At 40.4% G+C, this 19,657-nt stretch overlaps 1 protein-coding gene and 1 pseudogene across 3 annotated transcripts in view; one reads left to right on the plus strand and one right to left on the minus strand.

Moving 5' to 3' along the window:
* Pik3c2a (phosphatidylinositol-4-phosphate 3-kinase catalytic subunit type 2 alpha) overlaps positions 1-7,900 on the minus strand; it is a 94,850-nt gene extending 86,950 nt beyond the window's left edge. For all 3 annotated transcript variants that reach the window (XM_074042380.1, XM_074042373.1, XM_074042391.1), the window contains exon 1: positions 7,745-7,900. The gene's annotated coding sequence lies outside the window, so the exon portion shown is untranslated. The remainder of the gene's footprint in view (positions 1-7,744) is intronic.
* A 5,693-nt stretch (positions 7,901-13,593) lies between these two features.
* Positions 13,594-15,338, plus strand: LOC109687713 (WD repeat and SOCS box-containing protein 2 pseudogene; annotated as a pseudogene).
* The last annotated feature ends 4,319 nt before the right edge of the window (positions 15,339-19,657 follow it).

A 19,657-nucleotide genomic window follows, 5' to 3' on the forward strand; every position in this document is an offset into this window, starting at 1 on the left:
TTAGATGTAACAGGAAGCCAAAGATGAAGCTCATGCACATTCATGTAAATAAATTTACACTGTTGAAAGATTACTGTGGCTTTATAAAAAACAGGAAAACACACATGGAAGCTGAGAGATCAATTACCAGATAACTAAAGAGTCTAGAACAGAATCAATAATGACTTGGATTAAGGATGTTAGCAGTGGAAATGTGAAGAAGTGGTTTGACTTAAACAAGTAAAATGCTAAGTTTAGATAATAAATGAAATGGGAAAAAACCCAGAGAATCATTTACTTACAGAGCTATAATTTTTAATATTATAGTCAGGAAAAACAGGCGTAAGAAAAAAATGATACATGGAAAAGCTAAGAGGAGGTTTTTCTAAGCCTCTTCACAAGTTTAAAGACAAGTGAAAGTAGTAGGCTCCTGCTCCATTCCTTAACCTTATAACAAGATTTTGTACAAGTACTGTAAGTACATTAATAAAGGGCTTAATTCTTAGATTTTGACAAAAAAAACATAGGATATACTAATAGCATTAGTCATCACTCCATCTTCAGCCCTAAGGAGAAACATTCTACGCGACCAGGGCATCAGTCCAGAACAACTTTCTATGTCTGCATATGTTTATCTCTGTATGTGATTGGGAGGGAGTCAAGGAAAGGGAGATGTAGTCACAGAAAGAAGTTCGTACTAAAAGACACTACGCTGACCAGGCAGTTTTCAATCTAATTCAGTATCCTAATGAAAGTACTATTTCGTGGAGATAATTACTGAACTCTGGACTACTTTATTGTTCATTCACTTGACATGAATCATTAAATACACTGTGACATTACCCTGATTCCAACATGACAAGTAACAGGAAAGCTTTTGTGCCAAATGGTATAGTACATGCCTCCATTTCCAATATGGCTTAAGATAGAGGGAAGGGAAAAAAACAAAGCAAAACTGTGCTGCACCTAAGAAATACAAAATAGGGAATAATGATAAATATAAAAAACTAACGGGTCAGACCACGATGTGCACACTTGTAATCCTAGCACTCAGGAGGCTGAGGCAGGAGGACTGTGAGTTTGAGACCAGCCTAGGCTACACAGTGAGGCCCCTCTCCAGTTACTGCAACAAGTATCAGTATGTTTTTATCACTAAAAAAGGCAGCTTATTGCCAGTGAACATAGGAAAAGATGTTTAACGTCGTTAAGGAAATGCAAATCAAAACCACAACCAGATACTACTTCAAACCTACATGAATGACTGTAACTTAAAAAGCAAAACAAGCCCCCCCCCCCCCCAGGAAATATGAAGTGGTATGGGGACATTGAAATTCTCCTTTTTTGTTGGCAGGGGAATATAAAATGGTAAATCCACTTTGGAAACCATTTTGATATTTCCTCAAAAAATTTAAACACAGAATTATCATGGCCCAACAACTCCACTCATAGATGCATACTCAAAAGAACTGCAAACAAGGACTCATATATCTACACACTAATCTCACAGCAGCGTAATTTACAGTAGCCAACGGGTAGATATGGGGTGTCCAGCAATCACCGACAAAATGTTGTAAATGCAGTATATGTAACGACTGATTTGCTTCTATCAGCCATAAAAAGTAATGGTATATGCTACAACATGGATGAACCTTAAAAACAGTGCCCTAGGCAAGGAGTGGTGACTCAAACCTACAATCCTAGACACTTGCAAGGCAGAGATTGGGAGGATGACAAAAAGTTCATAAGACCCTTATCACAACCAATGTCTGCGCACAGTAGCAAGTGCCTGTCATTCTAGCTATGTGGAGAAGCATAAATAGAGGACTAGAAAAACAAAAATTGGCTCACACTTGTAATCCTAGCTACTTGGGGAGCTGAGATGGGGAGGGGAGGAGAAATCAAGGTTTGAGGCCAGCCCAGGCAAACAGAGAGACCCCGTCTCTGAAATAAGCAGGGCAAAATGGACTGGAGGAGTGGCTCAAGTAGTAGAATGACAGCTTTGTAAGCACAAAGCCCTGAGCTCAAACCCCAGTCATTTCTACCCCACACCAAAAAAAATCCAATCTAATTAAGGGATAGGAAAACACTTTCTTCCAAATAGATTAGACTGGGCATAAATCAAAACCCTATCTCAAAAATAACAACCAACACAAAAAAAGGCTGACAGGATAGCCCTACTAGTACAGTGCCTGACTAGCAAATGTGAGGCCCTGAGTTCAAACTCCAGAACCATTACCCACCTGCAAAAAAAAATCCCCTCACATTACGCTAAGTGAAATAAGACAGACACAGTTGGATGAATATTATATGATTCCACTTATAGGAAATATCAAGAATAGAAAAATTCATAGAAACATAAAAGTAGGTTAGTGGTTACCAGGGGAAAGGAAAGGAAGCGAATAAATAGTTAGTGCTTAATGGATACAGAGTTTCTGTTTAGGGTTCATCACCCTAAATTTGGAAATAGACAGTGGTGATGAGTGCACCACATAGTGACTAATTAATACCCATGAACTGTACACTTAAAAATGGATAAAATGGCAAACTGTGTTTATACACACATATAATTAACAATAAAAATTAGAGGGGTTGGAGGTATAGCTCAATGATAGAATGCTTATGTAGCATGTGTGCAAGGCCCTAGGATCAAGCCTCAGTACCACCAAAAGAAAATAAAAGGGTATATATTATATGATGTCGATATATATGATTTTCAAGGAAAGGCAAATATATAGGTATAGAAGCAAATCAGTTGTTTCCAGGGAGTAGGGGATAAGCAAAAGTGAAGTGGCTACAAAGGGGCCTAAAAATACTTTTTGAAGTCATGGAAATATTCTATATCTTAATTGTGGGGGTGGCAGTTACACAACTGTTGTTTTCCATAACTCACAGAACCATACATCCAAAATGGATGAATTTTATACATAATTTATACCACAATAAACATGACTTATCCTGCATTTCAATATGCACAGAATCCTAATCTGACAAATGCCCTGAGATCAAGTCAGATGAAAGTAGGCTATTCCATATTCCCTGGAGCCAAAGAGCATCTTTTCTCCTATTATAGACTAAAACAGATTCATACAGTAAGCTGTAAAGAGGTATCAGATCATAAGTTAATATTAGGAACACATATAAAGTCACTTAAATATAGTTATAGCTACTTATGGGTTTATTTCCAAGAATAATTAGTTCTTGGGAGAAAAATACATGCCTTGGAAAATCCTTCAAATAGAACATTTAGAAAAGTGTTTTCCTATTCCTTAATTAGACTGGAATTTTTAAAAAGAAGTCGCTCCTATCGACATCCATGTTTTATTCCTATACCTCATCAGAAAGCAGTATCTGCCTTGATTTCCCTCTGTAGTCTCCTCATTGATTTCCCACACACTTTTATCTTGGAAGAGAATTTTGTCCTTGCTTTTTCCTCTCATTTCACAAAAGAACTTTAATAATTTCTTCCTGCTACTACTAGTGTTTTTTGAAGATAAACTGCCAATTTTTGTTTTTATAGGAAGATACCTTTTTTTTAGGACTAGGGGGCATGGCTCAAGTAGTAGAGGCACCTGCCTAGCAAGTTCAAGACCCTGAGTTCAAACCTCAGTACCTCAAGCAGTAGAGCACCTGCCTCATTAGTACAAAGTCCTGGGTTCAAACCCAAGTACTGCCAAAAAAAAAAAAAAGCCTCATTTTTTTTAATGGCCAGTTTCAATTAGGGCATCTCATATTGTGAATTTTTACATCTATTTTCTTAATATTGCCTATTCCTTTCTTTTCTCTCAAATTCCGTATGGAGTCTCTCACTTGTTTCATAACAGAAACTAGCATTACATTTGCTGAGTTAGTCATCCAAACTCTCCTTCAGCCCTCTTAACCTTCCACGTCTACCTCACTACTCAAGCCAAAGTGAATTCATAGCCATGAGGTAAGATTTCCTGAATCATACAAATAATGAAAAAGTTCTGACCACTAGCCTCTAAAGTCTTTATTGCAGATGTCTGTTCTCATCTCTTACTTCACTTCTATCCTGTCCCCATCATTTCAAATAAGCCTGTAAATACTTAAATCTATACTTTGTTCCCTTACCTATGCTTTCCTCAAAGTTGTTCCCTGTGCATTTAAATTACATTGTCCTTGAGATCTCATCACCTTTTTCTTCTTCTGCTTAACTTTAGTATTTAAGATAAAAAATCTTGCCTGCTGGATGTGGTAGTTCACATCTGTAATCACAGCACTTGGGAGGTTGAGGCAAGAGGGACCAACCTAGACTACAATGTGAGACCATTTCTCAAAACAAAATGGTCCATTTACTCTTATCTATCTTCAATGAAACTACACTTTTTTTGTAAATATTTTCTGGATTATAGTTGGTCTCTTGTAGTTGGAATATAAACTTGTTTATTCTTTAATATACACTCCAAAAACTTGATATGGCCATATATCTAAACACTCAAATACCTTGTGAAGACATGCAGAGAAAAGAACACTGGGATTGGCACTGTAAAACCCAGGATCAAGTAATGCCTCTTACCTGTTATGCTGAACAAGCCAGAACATCTTTGGATCTCATTTTCCTCTTCAAGAAAATGGAGACTATTTACTTGCTCTGCTTACTTCACAGGTAATAAGTTGGGGGAGGGAAGCATTAGCTAAACTATAGTCATCAATCAATACAAACGTAAGGATATTATTTACTTTATTATTTTTAGCCACAGTTGTCTTGTCTAAAATAAGCCTCTAGTGTTCTTGGTTTTGTTTTTGTTTTTAATGAAAGTCAATCCACAGTTAATAAAGTGACTCAACATTATACCTTACTTAATCATATCAACGTAACTGTTGTACTGTAAGCTTTATTTTTAAGAGAAAGGATGCTAATTATATAGTATCTTAATACATTCTTAAGATTGAAAACAATGAGTACTTGCTAAGCCAACAACTGCCTTCAAATCTATTAAAAGTGTTTAAAATACCATTTTTTTAAACCCAAATAGCTAATTTTAAATTTAAGAAATAGTTTAAAAATTGTATACAGCTCCTTTTTAACAGCCTAAAATGTCTTGGAGCACACTGTGTTTTGAATTCATATTAGAAATAACAAATTGCAAAGAAAGGATACAAAGTATACACAAATGCACAAAATGAAGATATTAAAAACTAACTCCACCACAGCAGGGAAAACAAAGAAGTTTCTTCTAGTCTCAACCATAATCTTATAAACAACTTAGAAAATACTTTTCTGCACCAGCAATATTTCCAAGTATGACCATAATTCCCATTAAAGAACATACATAATACCATCAGGTGACAAGAAAAAACAATTAAGCAGTTTGCTTGATTATCTCACTGTCCTGCCCTCAATAGAAGGAAATCATCTTTTAAGTCTCAACTTGAGCATCATCTTTCTCATCAGATCCACGCACTCTTCTCCATCTCCCAGCTCAGGTGATCACGCTCTTTTTAGCACTTTGGATCTACCATTGTCCTTCTAACTGCACTGCTTAAATCTGTAAGTCTGTCTTCCCAGGTAAACTAGAAAACTTCTTGAGAGCAAGCCATCATCTTATTTCTTTTTTCTTTTCTTGCTTCTCTTGCAGTGGATCAGGCATCCTCAGGGGCTCCCTGGAACTCTAAGATCTTTTAGAGGGTTAATTTTTAGTCCACCTCGTTGCAACTATCAAATCAAATCACGAACTATATGAATGTATCACACTAAAACGTTCACCATCATTTACCTGCCTTAAATTCTTTTTTGGAATATGATAAATAAAATGCGTAATCTGTGTTATCAAAGCAAGACAATTTACAAAGCTTTTTTTTTTTTTTTTCAGTATTGAGGACAGAACCCAGGGCCTTGTGCTGAGTACACAAAGCATTTTTATAAAGTGTTTTGTACCACTGCTGCTCTGAAGGTTGGTGCGCAATGCTCTTGTAAGTAGGAAATTCAAAACTTTCCTTTGGTATAAAGCTCACTTTATTGAAAGTACCTATGTGCCAAACAATGTGCTAGAGAAAAGACTTTTAAACATGGAAACTGATACAGTAATCTTAAATGAAAATTTTAGAACTTGTAATGGCAGAAGAAACAAAGAGTCATACACTTAATACACTGCTAGTTACAGAAAGTTACAGTCATTTCTAAAATTCCTATGTAAGCAACTCAACTTTTATATTGTATAAAACTGAAAAAGTTGTGAAACCTGTAGAGGAAAACATTAAAATAAAATTTGAGTTGCAAAGCAACACAGATACAAAACAAATAGCAGAGACCTCCTTCACTCCCTTTATTTTTTGAGAAAGAATCTTGCTATATAGTCCAGACTAGCCTTGAGTTTGTGATCTCAGCCTCCAGAGTTCAGGGATTACAGGTGCGTACCACTACCCTCAAGGACAGATTTTCATATGAAAAAAAATTACTTTAAATCTTAACGTAACCAAAAATGTATGGAATTTATGGGACCCCTATGTGTTGTATACCTATGCAAAAATCACTTCTGAACTAAATTTGAATGAATATCTTTATATTCTCAATCAATTATAATGCTTCTCAGTACTCACAGTGTGAATGTTAAACAAGGAGTTAACTTCAAAAGTTTGTAAATCTCAACCAGGCACTTCAGTCTATTTTGCAACTGTGAATAACAGCATGAACTAGTAGCTGCTAAAGGAGTTTTTCATACAGATTGAACCATAAGTCAAGGAGGCAAAGGTACAAAGTCTTTCCTGGAATCAGTGTATTCCTGGACCGCTGTGCAGCCTCCCCACTCCTTATACTATGTCTTTACCCTTCCTGTGGACTTTTGATGCTTCAATATGTTAAACGACTTTCCCAACAAGGTTGTTTTGTCTGGAGCCCACTTGGAAAGTTTTTAGTTTGCCTCTTTAAACAGTAATCTTATGCAAAGAGGAACGCCTCATTCGTTTCACTCAAAAACCCACTGTTTAAAATAAAAATATAATTATAACCTCAACTTCTATCAGACCAATATAGGGAAAGCCACTGTTTCACTTTTTTTTTCTTTTTTAAATGCCTAGGCTTTCCTTCTCAGTTTCTCCTTCCTCATATTCCCCTTCAATCTCTGCCCCCCCAAACCTTAAAAAATTCCATAGCTGGAGAATCTCGTTTTTTAAAGCCAAACAATTTAGTGAGGAAAAATGAGTATGTGCTTTTTTCCCTTCAAGTATTTATTGTTCCTCCGTCATTGAGGAAGAGTTAAGCAAATATTTTTAATCTAATTGCCCTCCCAGAAAGATGATGCACTGAATACACACAAATACTGCCTTTCCAAAGCACGTAAATTCTTGGTAAAAAGGCAACAGGGTGGGGGCAGGGGGCTGGGCCCGGGAGAAGAAAAAGAATCATTAGTCCCCAAAGACCGAGCTGGGACAGGATATGGTGAATGGGGTCCTAACTTAAAAGTTCAAAACACACTCACCAGAATAATTTCACAAGAAAACAGGACCAGCCACAGTGGCTCCAGCCCCGTCCCCAGGGAACAGGGGGTGACCTCCCCTCCCCCTATGGTACAGAACTAACATACAGGAGCACCCCCTCCCCTCACATCCCCGAAGGGCGGCTGGCAACTGCCGGGTTGGAAGCAAGGCCCGGAGGGAGGTGAGCAGGGCACTGGGCAGCGCCAAGAGTACGGGATGGAGCGTCAGAGGCGGGCAGCAGAGCCCCGGGAGCCCCGGCAGGGGACCCGCCCATCCCGGGATCCCTCTGTGCCCTCGCACAGCAGGGTCCTGGTACTCGCCCCACACGTACCGACAGCTCCTCACGTCACGCTGCCACAGCCTCTGTCTCCACCACAACTCGAGCGGTCGCAGCCGCCACGGTCCGAGCCATTTTCCCCTAGGCTGGCTCAACCAGCCGCTGAGAGCTCGGGCGGACTCTGCGGCCAGCCAAGCACAACACGTCACTTCCGGCCGAACAAGCACCGCCTTCCGTGCCCAGGCGTCTTGCGGATTGGCTGGTGCGGATGGCCTACCTGCGGTGGTGGGCGGGGTCCGGGCGCGTCTCGTGAGGCTGGAGATGTGTTGGTGGGGGCCAGAGTCCGGCTCCCCCCGCCCCTAGGGAAACTTGGCGGTCACTGGATGCCCTTCCGTGCAGCCCCAAGGGGCCCTCGGGACCCGCCACTTCTCAGGTCTGGCCGCCGGAGCCCCGCCAACTGTCCTGGGCCCTGAAGTGTATGCTATTGTTCCTGTGACCTCTTGTCGGGGCTCCGCACCAGCCTCCATCCGAGCTGTGACTCCCAGATTTGTGGTTTTAGCCCCAGGCCGCGCCGAGATTAGTTTGGACTGAAAGGCTGAAAGGAACAGATCAGACAAAATCGTTCGCTCCAACCAGCATTTACCAAGTCTTCGTGGAGGGTCAGGTGCTGAGGAGTGTGTAATTAGTAACCCATCACGTGAGTTCTGTAAAGTGCCTGATAGTATGTAAAGCGCTTTCACGCTGGGGTCTCATTTCATCCTCACAAGCGCCAGGTGAGGAAAACAACCTGATAATTACAACGCATAGCCAGACACGGCTCCTTTTACATTACAAAACATCTTCTCTCCTAATCTCCATGGTAATCATATCTTCCTTAGGAGCACTGAATAAGATCTTGCTTATGAAGTCTTTGGCCCTCCATCGTTCATTTGATAAGTTACATAGCATTAGGAAGCAGTTTGGAAAATCCCATTTTACAGACAGCTGGGGCACAAACATGGTTCAAATTCAGTTCCGTAGCGTTTGTAACTAGATTACAAACGTATGCCTTTTGTAACTAGATTAAGGATCAGAGAGAGCTGATAAATTGACAGCTTCTCCACTGGCGGGGGTGAGGGGAGAAGAAAGGAAAGAGAATCTAAGTAGAAACCTCCAACTTTTCCCCCTTTCTTTTTTTAGGGGGGCAGAAATGTGGAGTGGAGAAAGCCCTGTAATCATTTCGTTACAATAAACATGCCTACATCTCTCTGGAGATTGTAGTCACAGCTTCTCGAGAGATGAGGCAGAAAGGATTATTTAAATCCAAAAGTTCAGGGGATCCTATCCAAAAGGGAAAAATAGATGATAGATAGATAGATAGTATCCTATAGGGAGTCTAGAAGTAACTTGTGGCTGTGGCCCTCCTAGTTTTCCACCAACCCCACCCACCTCTGTACACAGGCACTTCCAGACAAGCTTTACACGCCCTAGAAGAATGTCCCTTAGGAATCCATTTCGTTCCCCAGCATTGTTCTGCTTTATCTTCTGATCAAAGGAGGAATTTCTAGAATTGGAAGCTGTTTCATAAGTTTTAAAGGGGTGAGGAAAATAAATTATCTTGGGACTGGTTCCTACCTTCTGCTGGAGAACAGAGTGTGCCTTCAAGAAAGAAGAAAGAGGCCCCTAGAGAACACTGAGTCTTCGGGGAAGATTAACTGATGTTTTTGTATCTTTCTTTTTTTTTTAGAAATATTTCCTCTGGGTCTCAGTAGCAGAGTCCTGGTCTTTGAATCAGTTCCTTGTTGCAGTTCTGACTTGGTATTTTCTAAGGGCATTTGAATGGCCCCTTCTTGGTAGACTCTGATCACTTAGAAGGCACCAATACAGTGAAGAGGAAGAAAAAGTCTGATTGTACTCCAGATTCCAAAAGAAGCATCATTCACAAATTGCCAGGTGTCAAGAATCTGAACAGGCAGCCCTCCCTTAGCCTTGGGTAATGGCTTGTGAAAACAATAGAAGACAGGCTTCTGAGAGAAGGTGCAAACAGGTGCTACTGTCACTGTAGCTGGAGGCTACTTCTCTTTCCTTTCTCCCACTAGCTTCAATTTTAAGACTTTAAAATATGGAGAAAAGGATGGAGGTTTAGGCATTATATTTTTAAGTGTTCCAACCCTAATTCCCATAGAGAGCTTCACAACACCTCAAATATTTCTAAATTTCTCCCAGTACCAAATGAGCAGTTTTTTGTTTTTAAACCATAGGTTAAAATAGTGGGTAACATTATTGAGCATTTCCTGAAGCTTTTTTTTTTTGTGGGTGGGACTGGGATTTGAACTCAGGGCTTGCAAAGCAGGCAATCTACTGCTTGAATCACACCTCCAGTGCATTTTTGCTTTGTTATTTTGGACATGGTGTCTCATGAACTATTTGCCCCAGCTAGCCTTGAAGCATGATCCTCCTGAACTCAGCTAGGATTATAAGCGTGAGCCACTGTTGCCTGGCTCCTAAAGCATTTCTTAGGGCTTGAGTATTACTTCATAGAATTCCCCCAACAACCTTAAAAAAATGTTATTATATCCTCATTTTATGGTTGGGTAATTTGAGGACCAGAGAGGAATGTTACTTGTCCAAAGCCACACACCTTTTAAATAGCAGAACTGGAGCCCAAACCTGAATCCACAACCTGGACTCTTTAAACCCCACACTGTCCCTAACGACCCAAAATTTGAATGGCCTCAATAAATACTTCTGTGCCTTTTTCCTTCACCAATCCTGTGTCCTCACCCCATAGCAGGACATTGCTAGGTATTATGTCACACAATTGTTTAAAGTTGGGTTCTCTGCCCCTCAGAGATCAGTACCTATAGCAGGTAACATTGGCATAGAGAGATGACATTCAGAACACTAACTGTGTAAATGATGAAAGGATATGAAGTTTGCAGGAGTGAAACAGGAGATTTGAGGGTCAGATTTCCGGAGTTCTTCTCATGAAGTTGAAGAATGAACTTCACTGGCAAGGAGAAATGTATATAGAGCAGGAGAGTTTATTGAGAGAGAAAAGTGTAAAGTGAGACAATAGAGCCCCCAGAGTTAGGGAGGGGGGGTCTCAAGACAGGGTGCCAGAGAAATGACATGATCTGAGGTTTTTAGTCATTTTTTCCAGGGCTGTTACTCAATCTCTATGCTAATTAGGTGTGCAGAAAACAGCATTTTGTTTGGCTGTGCCTGCAATATTCTGATTGGTCCTAATCCTCACAGTCCTCTTTCCACTTTTTAAGGTCACAAGAGGTCATAATGGAGGTTTCCAGGGCCCTTCTGTCTCAGGAGTAGTAAATGCTTGCCTTTAATTGATTTGGAACGAGAATGTATTGACCCCTACTTTGTGCTCTGTGCTGGGGATACAGTGCTGAATAAGACAATGTGTCTCTGCTCTCATAGAGCATAGGATCCAATGGGGCAGACAAATACTAAAACCCTAATTAAACAATTATTTTTTCTCAACTCTGATAAACACTATAAAGGAAGGCCACAGTGTCATTTGGTTTTCTGTTTTGGCTACACTGGGTTAAACTCAGGGCCTTACCCATGCTAGGCAGGTACTCTGTCACTTGAGACATGCCCCCACCCCTTTTTGCTTCAGTTACTTTTCAAACAGGATCTCATGTTTATACCCAGGTCAGACTAGACCGTGATCCTTCTGTTTACACTTCCTGTGTAGCTGAGATGATAGGCATGCACCACTGTGCAAGCTTCTTATTGGTTGAGATGGAGTCTCACTAACTTTTTGCTCAGGCTGGTCACAAATTATGATTCTCAGGTGTGAGCCACCATATCCAGCTTACTCTATAGTGTTCTTTGAATTAGAATGGAAGGCAGGAAGGACTTCCATTAGGAGATAGCATTGAGCTGAGATTTAAACAAGGAGATGATATCAAGTGAAGAAAAAGAAGAAAGCATCCTGGGCAGAGGGAATGGTGTGTGCAGACACTGATGAAGGAAAGGAGCAAGGTTCAGCAGAGGAATGGAATGGCCTTGTTGTTGTTTTACTGGGAATAAGAAGGAAGTGACTTGAGGTAACCTGGTGAGACAAGCATCCCATTCTGGGCCTCGGAAGCAGTGTTAAAAATTTAGGTCTTAGATGGGCATTGTGGTACATTCCTATAATCCCTACACTCAGGAAGCTGAGGCAAGAGGATCACAAATTCAAGACCAGCTTAGGCTACATAGTGATACCCTGTCTCAAGCAAACAAAACAAAACTAAAATTTAGGCCTTTATCCTAAAAATAAAAAGGATTTTAAGCTCTTAAATAATAGGTTGCTTTTTTTTTTTTTAATATTTCAGAAGGATGAGAAAAGAATGGGTAACAGAGGGGCTAGTGAGGATTTAGATAACCTAGGTTGGAAGTTCTTGTACCTATCTAGGGAAGTGATAGTGGAGGCTTGGATTTTGCATAAGATACATTAAATATTAAGGTGATGGAGCCAGGTTTCCTGTCCTCAGAGATAGTCAAGTTATGAAGAATACTTAGACATAAAAACATTGTAGTATGCTATAAGCATTACTAGAAATATGTCCAAATAACTTTGGAAGCTCAGGATTATTACTTATCTACACCCACATATCTACTTACTCCCAAATTTAATAGCTGAAAGTACCACCTCACAGTTTCGGTAGGTCAGGAATGCAGGCATGGCTTAGGTGGATGCTTTTACCTCAAGGTCTCTCATGAGGTTGCAGATTGTCAACTGCCAGTCTCATCGAATGGCTGAAATGGAAGGATTCCCACTTCCAAGTTCTTTCATGTGGTTGTTAGAAGGCCTTGATCTTTCCCAACATGGGCCTCTCCACAGGGCTGCCTCATAATATGGCAGCTGGCTCTCCCCAATATGAGTGACTATCAAAGTATGTAAGAGAAAGCACCCCTATACAGAAACCAGTCTTTTGTAATCAATCTCAGAAATGATATATTACCACTTCGGCCATACTCTGTTCCTTACAAGATAGTCAATAAGTCTGCTCGACATTCAAGAGAAGGTATGAGAACTAGGAGATATTTGTGTGCAGATCACTGTGGTCAATCCTAGTGGCTGCCTACAACTGAAGGGTTCACAGAAGAGGAAGCACTTGAAATAATTGTATTGGAGTTTTTCAAGGGCATCTCAGGAGGAGGGCATTCCAAACAAAGCAAAGAGCATGTACAAAGATGCAGAGGCATGGGAGAACTTCATGTGTTCAGGGATATGTTGTTAGTCATTCCATGACCAGATGACAATGACTTAGAGAATATCATTGACTCAATTGAACAAACGTTGAAGAGGGAGTAAAACACCATTCCTTGGAAGATGATAAATTTACTTCTTTGAATTCTACCAATATACTTCATCTTCATCTTCATACACACACAAGGATATTCATTGAAGCATCATTGTATTAGTGTGCTAGGGATGCCAGAACAAGAAACTACAAACTGGGTGACTTAAACAATAAATTTGTCTTACAGTTCTGAGATCAAAGTGCCATATTAGTGTTGGTCCTTCTGAGGAACCAACTTCTGAAGGCTATGAGGGAAATATCAGTTCCAATCCTTTCTCCCTTGCTTGTAGATAGCTTCACCTTATGTCATCATATCTCCTTCCCTTCTAAATGTTTCTGCCTAAATTTTCTCTTTTTATAAGGCCATCAGTCATATTGGCTTAGGGCCCATGCTAATGGCATCAGTTTATCTTGATTACCTCTGTAAAGCTCCAATCTCCAAATGAGGGCACATTCTGAGCCATTTAAGGCTTAGAATTTCATCATATGAATTTGGGGGGGACACAATTCAACACATAAATCACGTGGTAGGAAAAGAGTGAAAACAATCTAAATGTCATTGATAGGGACATGGATTAAATTGGTTATGGTATGTCATAAAATAGGTGATGTGACTGCATCGTCAAGCTCATCCCTTGGCCATTGGAGGAACAGTTCATCCCCAGAGGGTTTGAAGCCAAGAGCTGAACCACCAAGAATGATACAAAAGGACGAGGTAACCCAAAGGAGAAGACACTGGACTGTGGGCAGATTGTATGGGGTTTGGCCTTCAGCCTGTGGCCTTCTCCACCCAGCAAGAAGCACTGGGCCTACCCCCATTCCCAAGGGCCAGATGTCTCCTGCCTGATTCTTGCCACGGGACTCAATGATGGACAGATCAAGATTTGGGAGGTGCAGACAGGGCTCCTGCTTTTGAATCTTTCTGGCCACCAAGACGTTGTGAGAGATCTGAGCTTCACACCCAGTGGCAGCTTGATTTTGGTCTCTGCATCACGGGACAAGACTCTTCTGGGACCTGAATAAACATGGTAAACAGATTCAGGTGTTATCGGGCCACCTGCAGTGGGTTTACTGCTGCTCCATCTCCCCCGACTGCAGTATACTGTGCTCTGCAGCTGGAGAGAAGTTGGTCTTTCTATGGAGCATGAGGTCCTACACATTGATCTGTAAGCTAGAGGGCCACCAAAGCAGTGTTGTCTCCTGTGACTTCCCCTGACTCTGCCTTGCTCGTCACAGCTTCTTACGATACCAACGTGATCATGTGGGATCCCTATACGGGGAGAAGTTAAGGTCTCTCCGCCACACCCAGCTGGACCCTGCCATGGACGAAAGTGATGTCCACATGAGCTCCCTGAGATCCGTGTGCTTTTCTCCTGAGAGCTTGTACCTTGCCACTGTGGCAAACGACAGGCCCCTCAGGATCTGGGCTCTGGACCTGAAGGCTCCAGTTGCGTTTGCTCCCATGACCAATGAGCTTTGCTGCACGTTTTTTGCACACGATGGAGTTATTGCCACAGGGACAAGAGATGGCCACGTCCAGTTCTGAGCTGCTCCCAGAGTCCTGTCTTCACTGAAGCACTTATGCCAAAAAGCCCTGCGAAGTTTCCTGAAACTTACCGAGTCCTAGCCAATCCCCAATAAAATGAAAGAGTTCCTCACATACAGGACTTTTTAATCAGCACTACATGTCGTCTTTTTCTTTGTAGCAGAATAAATCTTCTGACAAAGGAATAGCCACCATAACAGGCCAAGATCTGGTCTGATTGCAATAGAGCTTCTTTGGGATTGTGAATAGAATGTAGCAAGCCAGATTCTGGTGGACTAGTCACGGATCTTCTCTGTGGCTTGTGCAAGTCTTTGAGGAGGTTCCACTGATGGGGTCAGAGCCTTACCTTAAATCTTCGGTCCACTTGTGAGCAGCAAATGTTGGACTCCCTCTAGTTGTTTTGATTCAAAATGCAGATATTGATGTTGTTTTGGTAATAAAAGTAAGCCGGCCTCCAAAGCCTCTCCTTAGCAGCAGCCAAATTCACACTCCTGTGCTGAGACATGACTGCCGCAAGCACAGTACCTGTCACCCTTGTTTCAGGTGCAGTGATCTAAAGTTCCTCTTGCTGTGGTCAGGCAAGTGCCTCTCCCCAGCAGGACAGGTTTCCATGGAGCCATTTGGTATAAGATGTTAACTGAACAGGGGACTCAGAGGTGGTGATCCTGTCTGAGACACTATTTTTGTTTTTTTGAAACAATGGTGTGCATGTGCGGTGTCACATTATACAAGGATGCATCCCAAACTGCATGACTGTTCAAATGGCTGAGCTAGCATTATATTTATTTATATTTTCCCAACAGGTGTAAAGGTACAACTGTGTTTTTCTAAATGGTATGTAAAAACCTAGTACTTAAATGGAAAAAAAAATTAAATAGGTGATGTGATAATATGTTAAAAAGATGTACTGATGGGGCTGGAAGTGTAGCTCTATGGTTACATGCTTAGCATATGTAAGATTCTGGGTTCAATCCCCAGAACAACAACAAAAAAGATGTACTAATAAGGAAAAACTCCCAATATGGGATAATCATAATCTCTAATATACTCTTAAAGGCAAAAGCTGATCTCCCAAATAATCTGAAATAAGCCAGTATTTATGTTTTTAAAAAACTAGAGTACACCATAATAGCATAGGATACCCCTGGAAGGATGCACAAGAAACTGGTAATAGTGGCCATGTCTGTAAAAAGGACCTGGAGGCCGAAGGTCAGCATTAGAAGGAGCCTTCCCTTTTACTGTAGAGTCCTTATGTACAGTTTGACTTTGTACTTTGAGCATGTATTGCTTTTAAATAAAAAAAAATACAATAAGAAAGCTTAGTAATTTGGGCATGAGTATATTTGGATATGTTTTGATTGCAAGCTAAATGATCAACAAAAAGGAAGAAGATAAAACACAAGTTTGTTTGGAAATCCGTGGAGTTGTACAGACTGAGAACATCTGATGAAGGCTGGGATCCTGATGTGCAGTTCTCATGCTGTAAAAACCTGTTATAAAGTTGCAATGGTGTGTTTATCAGTCCTTCAAGGTCTTGTGTCTGGGATTTTCTTGCACAATTCCAATATTAGTTTCAGTTCAGTTCAGTAAACAGTGATTGAGATCAGCAAGGAGTGGGCTGGGTGCAAGGAGAACACAGGTGAATACAATCTTGCCCCTGACCTTGAAAAGCTTGCAGTCTAGTCAACACAAAAACAGAATAGAAAAACACAAAAGGTGAAAGAACAGTAAATGTCAATATACTGTGGTAAAAGTGATGGTAAAATTGTGTATCAGGTGGAGGAGGAGGAGCAGCCAAGCCAGCTAGCAGGGAGGAAAGTAGCCCTTCCCTAAAGGTAGGGAATGGTCCTTTAGGCAGAGTAAAGAGCCCAAATAATGGTACACAGCCCTAAAATGGCTCAGGACATTTGGGAATATATGGAATTTAAATATTTGCAATAAACATGATAGGTTTTTCCTTTTTTTTTTTTTTTGCTATTCTCTTTTTTGCAGTGCTAGTGATCTTACCAAGACCTTATACATGCTAGAATGTACTGCACCACTGATCTACACCCCAGCCCAAACATGATAGTTTAAATAGATGACTAAAAACTAAATCTGTACAGGTTTTAATGTGAATATATTAACAGATTTGTTTTAACCCTTTCCCATATGATGGGTCCTGATTTTTAATGAGAAAGTGTCATCATTGTTGTTGACAGTAATATTTCCATTTCTTGAAATCCTAATTCTAATCATGTCATCTATTTAATCCTTAATTACCTCCTATCTTAGAGTGTTTTCAAATTGTTTTGTAAGTATAGCTTCTTTCCATGTAGTGAGTCCTAAGTATCAGCATTGTGCTCAGTATTATGTATACAAATTTGATTAAAAGCCTAATTTTTTTTATCATTACCACTGTCAGTTTCTTCCAGACAAAATCATAACTTCTGAAGGTAGAAGCCAGTTTTTATCTAATTTCCCTTTTCATAGCTTTCCTAACTAACCTCCCTCCACTTAATCCCTGCACATATATCACATCCCATTCTCTCTTGACCTTATACCCTTTCCAGCTTTGCTTCTTTTTCTGCCTCCTATAACAAAACTCAAAAGAATCACCTATACTTACTGACTCTCTTTTTTCACCCCATTGGGCTTTTATACTTTCCATGTCCTGAAATGTCTTTTATCTGATCCAGTTTATCTCTCCTCTATCACTCTACCCCTTGCCCACTATGTTCCAGCCAAAGCAACCTTTCCATTCATAAATAGTAAGCTCAGTCTTACTGCACTAGTGATTTCCTTTCTGGGAATGCTGCTCCCTTGAGTTTGGCTGGCTCCTTTTTGTCCTTCAGATCGTGGCTTAAAATTTACCTCCTAAGAGCTTCCCTGACAACCCAATCTAAAATAGCCATCTAGTCCCTATCCATGTAACATCACTTTAATGTTCAGTGAAGCAATGACTACTTCCTTAGTTTTCTTTTTTATTTATTTTAGTTGTTTATCTGCCCATACTGGAATATAAGCTCAAAAACAGCAGGGATTTTTCTCTGTCTTGTTCGCCACTAATTCCTTTGCCTTTAGAGCATTGCCTGGTTTCAGTCGGAATTTATCGTTGAGTGAATGTATGCGATTACTTCCATGTGTATTTAAAACCTTTTCCCCCTCAGTGAAAATGACATAGCCAATCCTCACCTCTTGAGAGTTTAGAAATGAGCATGAATTATGAAAGACTAGTACTATTTCAATGGAAGCCCTGTTTTGTAAACCAGTTGCAAGGAGCATTTGTATTGGCACAGAAATACTAAAAATGAAAAATTCAGTTGAGAGTTACTATATAAAGCATAAAATTAAGCTGGAAAAATTCCAAGGAAGAACTATCAACTGTTTATGTGTTTTAAAAAAGGATGTCTATTTTGTGCATCATGAAAGTAATATGTAGTAATTGTGTAGTCTGTAACTCACAAGAAAAATAGCTTTTTCTATTTTTCTCTTCTTCTCCTTTCCCCAGAAATATCATAAAGAAACAGTTGTGATAGGTACTTGGAAGAGTAGCTAGCATTTGCCAAGAACTTCCTATGTGCTACACCACTAAGAGATTTAATGGACTAAGTCATTTTATCTTCAGGAAAACCTATAAGGAACAATTATAATTCCTGTTTTATAGAGGAGCGGCACAGAGAGCCACACAGGTCACACAGTTAATAAATGACCTGGAGGGAAGGTCAAGCTGATTCCAATGCCTGAGCTCTTAATCATCTTACCACATTATCCTAGGCAATGACACTTCAACGGGTCTGAAGGTTTGTCACCACTTTAGCCTTTTGGGACTTCAAAGGAAGGTGAATAAGGACAACTATACAGGGGTATGGAGGTAAGTGTAAAATCCAGTAAGCCAGAGTGCTACATTCTAATCATAAGTGTTCCCCAAAATCCCATGTGTTAAAGGCTTAGTCCTCAATTTGGCACTATTGGGAGGTGCGGAAACTTTTAGAGTTAGAGTCTAGTGGGAAGTCTTCAAGTTATTGGGGGCTTCCCCCTTGAAGGTGATAGTGGGACCTTTGACCCTTCCTCTATCTCTTCTCCCCTACCCCTTTGGTGGGACTGGGGTTTGAACTCAGGGCTTTATGCTTGCAAAGTAAGTGCTCTACTGCTTGAGCCACACCTTCAGATCATTTTTGCTCTATTTATCTTGGAGATGGGGTCTTATGAACTATTTGTGAGGCGGTCTTCCAACCACAATCCTGCCAATCTCAGCCTCCCAAGTACCTAGGATTACAGGTGTGAGCCACTGGTGCCTAGCTCCTGTTCTTTTTCAAGTCCTGGCCAGGCCATGCAGTGAGCAGCTTTGCCTCCACCATGTGCTCCTGATATGATGTGATGCCTCTCTATAGGCCTAAAAGCAGCAGGGCCCACTGCTCATACATTGGAGCCTCCAAAACTGTGAGCCAAAGGAAACCTTTTCTCTTTTTTAAGTTGATTGCCCCAGACATTTGCTATAATGATCAAAAGCTGACTAACACACAGAGGTTTTTCTTTTTTTGCTTCATATATCCTTTTGGTAGTCAGGTGGCCTACAAACTCCTCTGGACAATGTTTTTATGTACAAAGCTAAAATACAATTAGAAACTATAATATATAGAAACATAGTTCTCAAAATATTAAATCAAGCTGGGTGTTGGTGGTTCATGCCTGTAATTCTACCTACTCAGGACACAGAGATCAGGAGGGTTGTAGTTCAAAGCCAGTCTGGGTAAATGATTCAGGTGAGACCCTATTTTGAAAACACCCAGCACAAAAAAGGGCTGGCAGAGTGGCTCAAGTGGTAAAGTGCCAGCCTACAAGGCATGAGGCCCTGAGTTCAAACTCCAAGTACCACCAAAAAAATTTTAAAAACCAGCGTGTGGCATGAAATGTGCACACTTTACTAACACAGCAAGAATAAAATATCTAATTATAGGTCTAATGACTACCATAATTTTATAGTAGTATGAGCAAAAATGATTTTTTTTCAAGATATTTTGACTGCTATAATGTGGCATAGAAATACCTGGAATATTTATTGGTGATAAAGTCACAGATATTGCTAATACTATCATGACTTGATGCCTAGAGTTTTAATGGAGGAAATCACTGAATTTCTGTTAG

This window comes from Castor canadensis, chromosome 1 (assembly GCF_047511655.1).
Source record: "Castor canadensis chromosome 1, mCasCan1.hap1v2, whole genome shotgun sequence".
Taxonomy (NCBI): domain Eukaryota; kingdom Metazoa; phylum Chordata; class Mammalia; order Rodentia; family Castoridae; genus Castor; species Castor canadensis.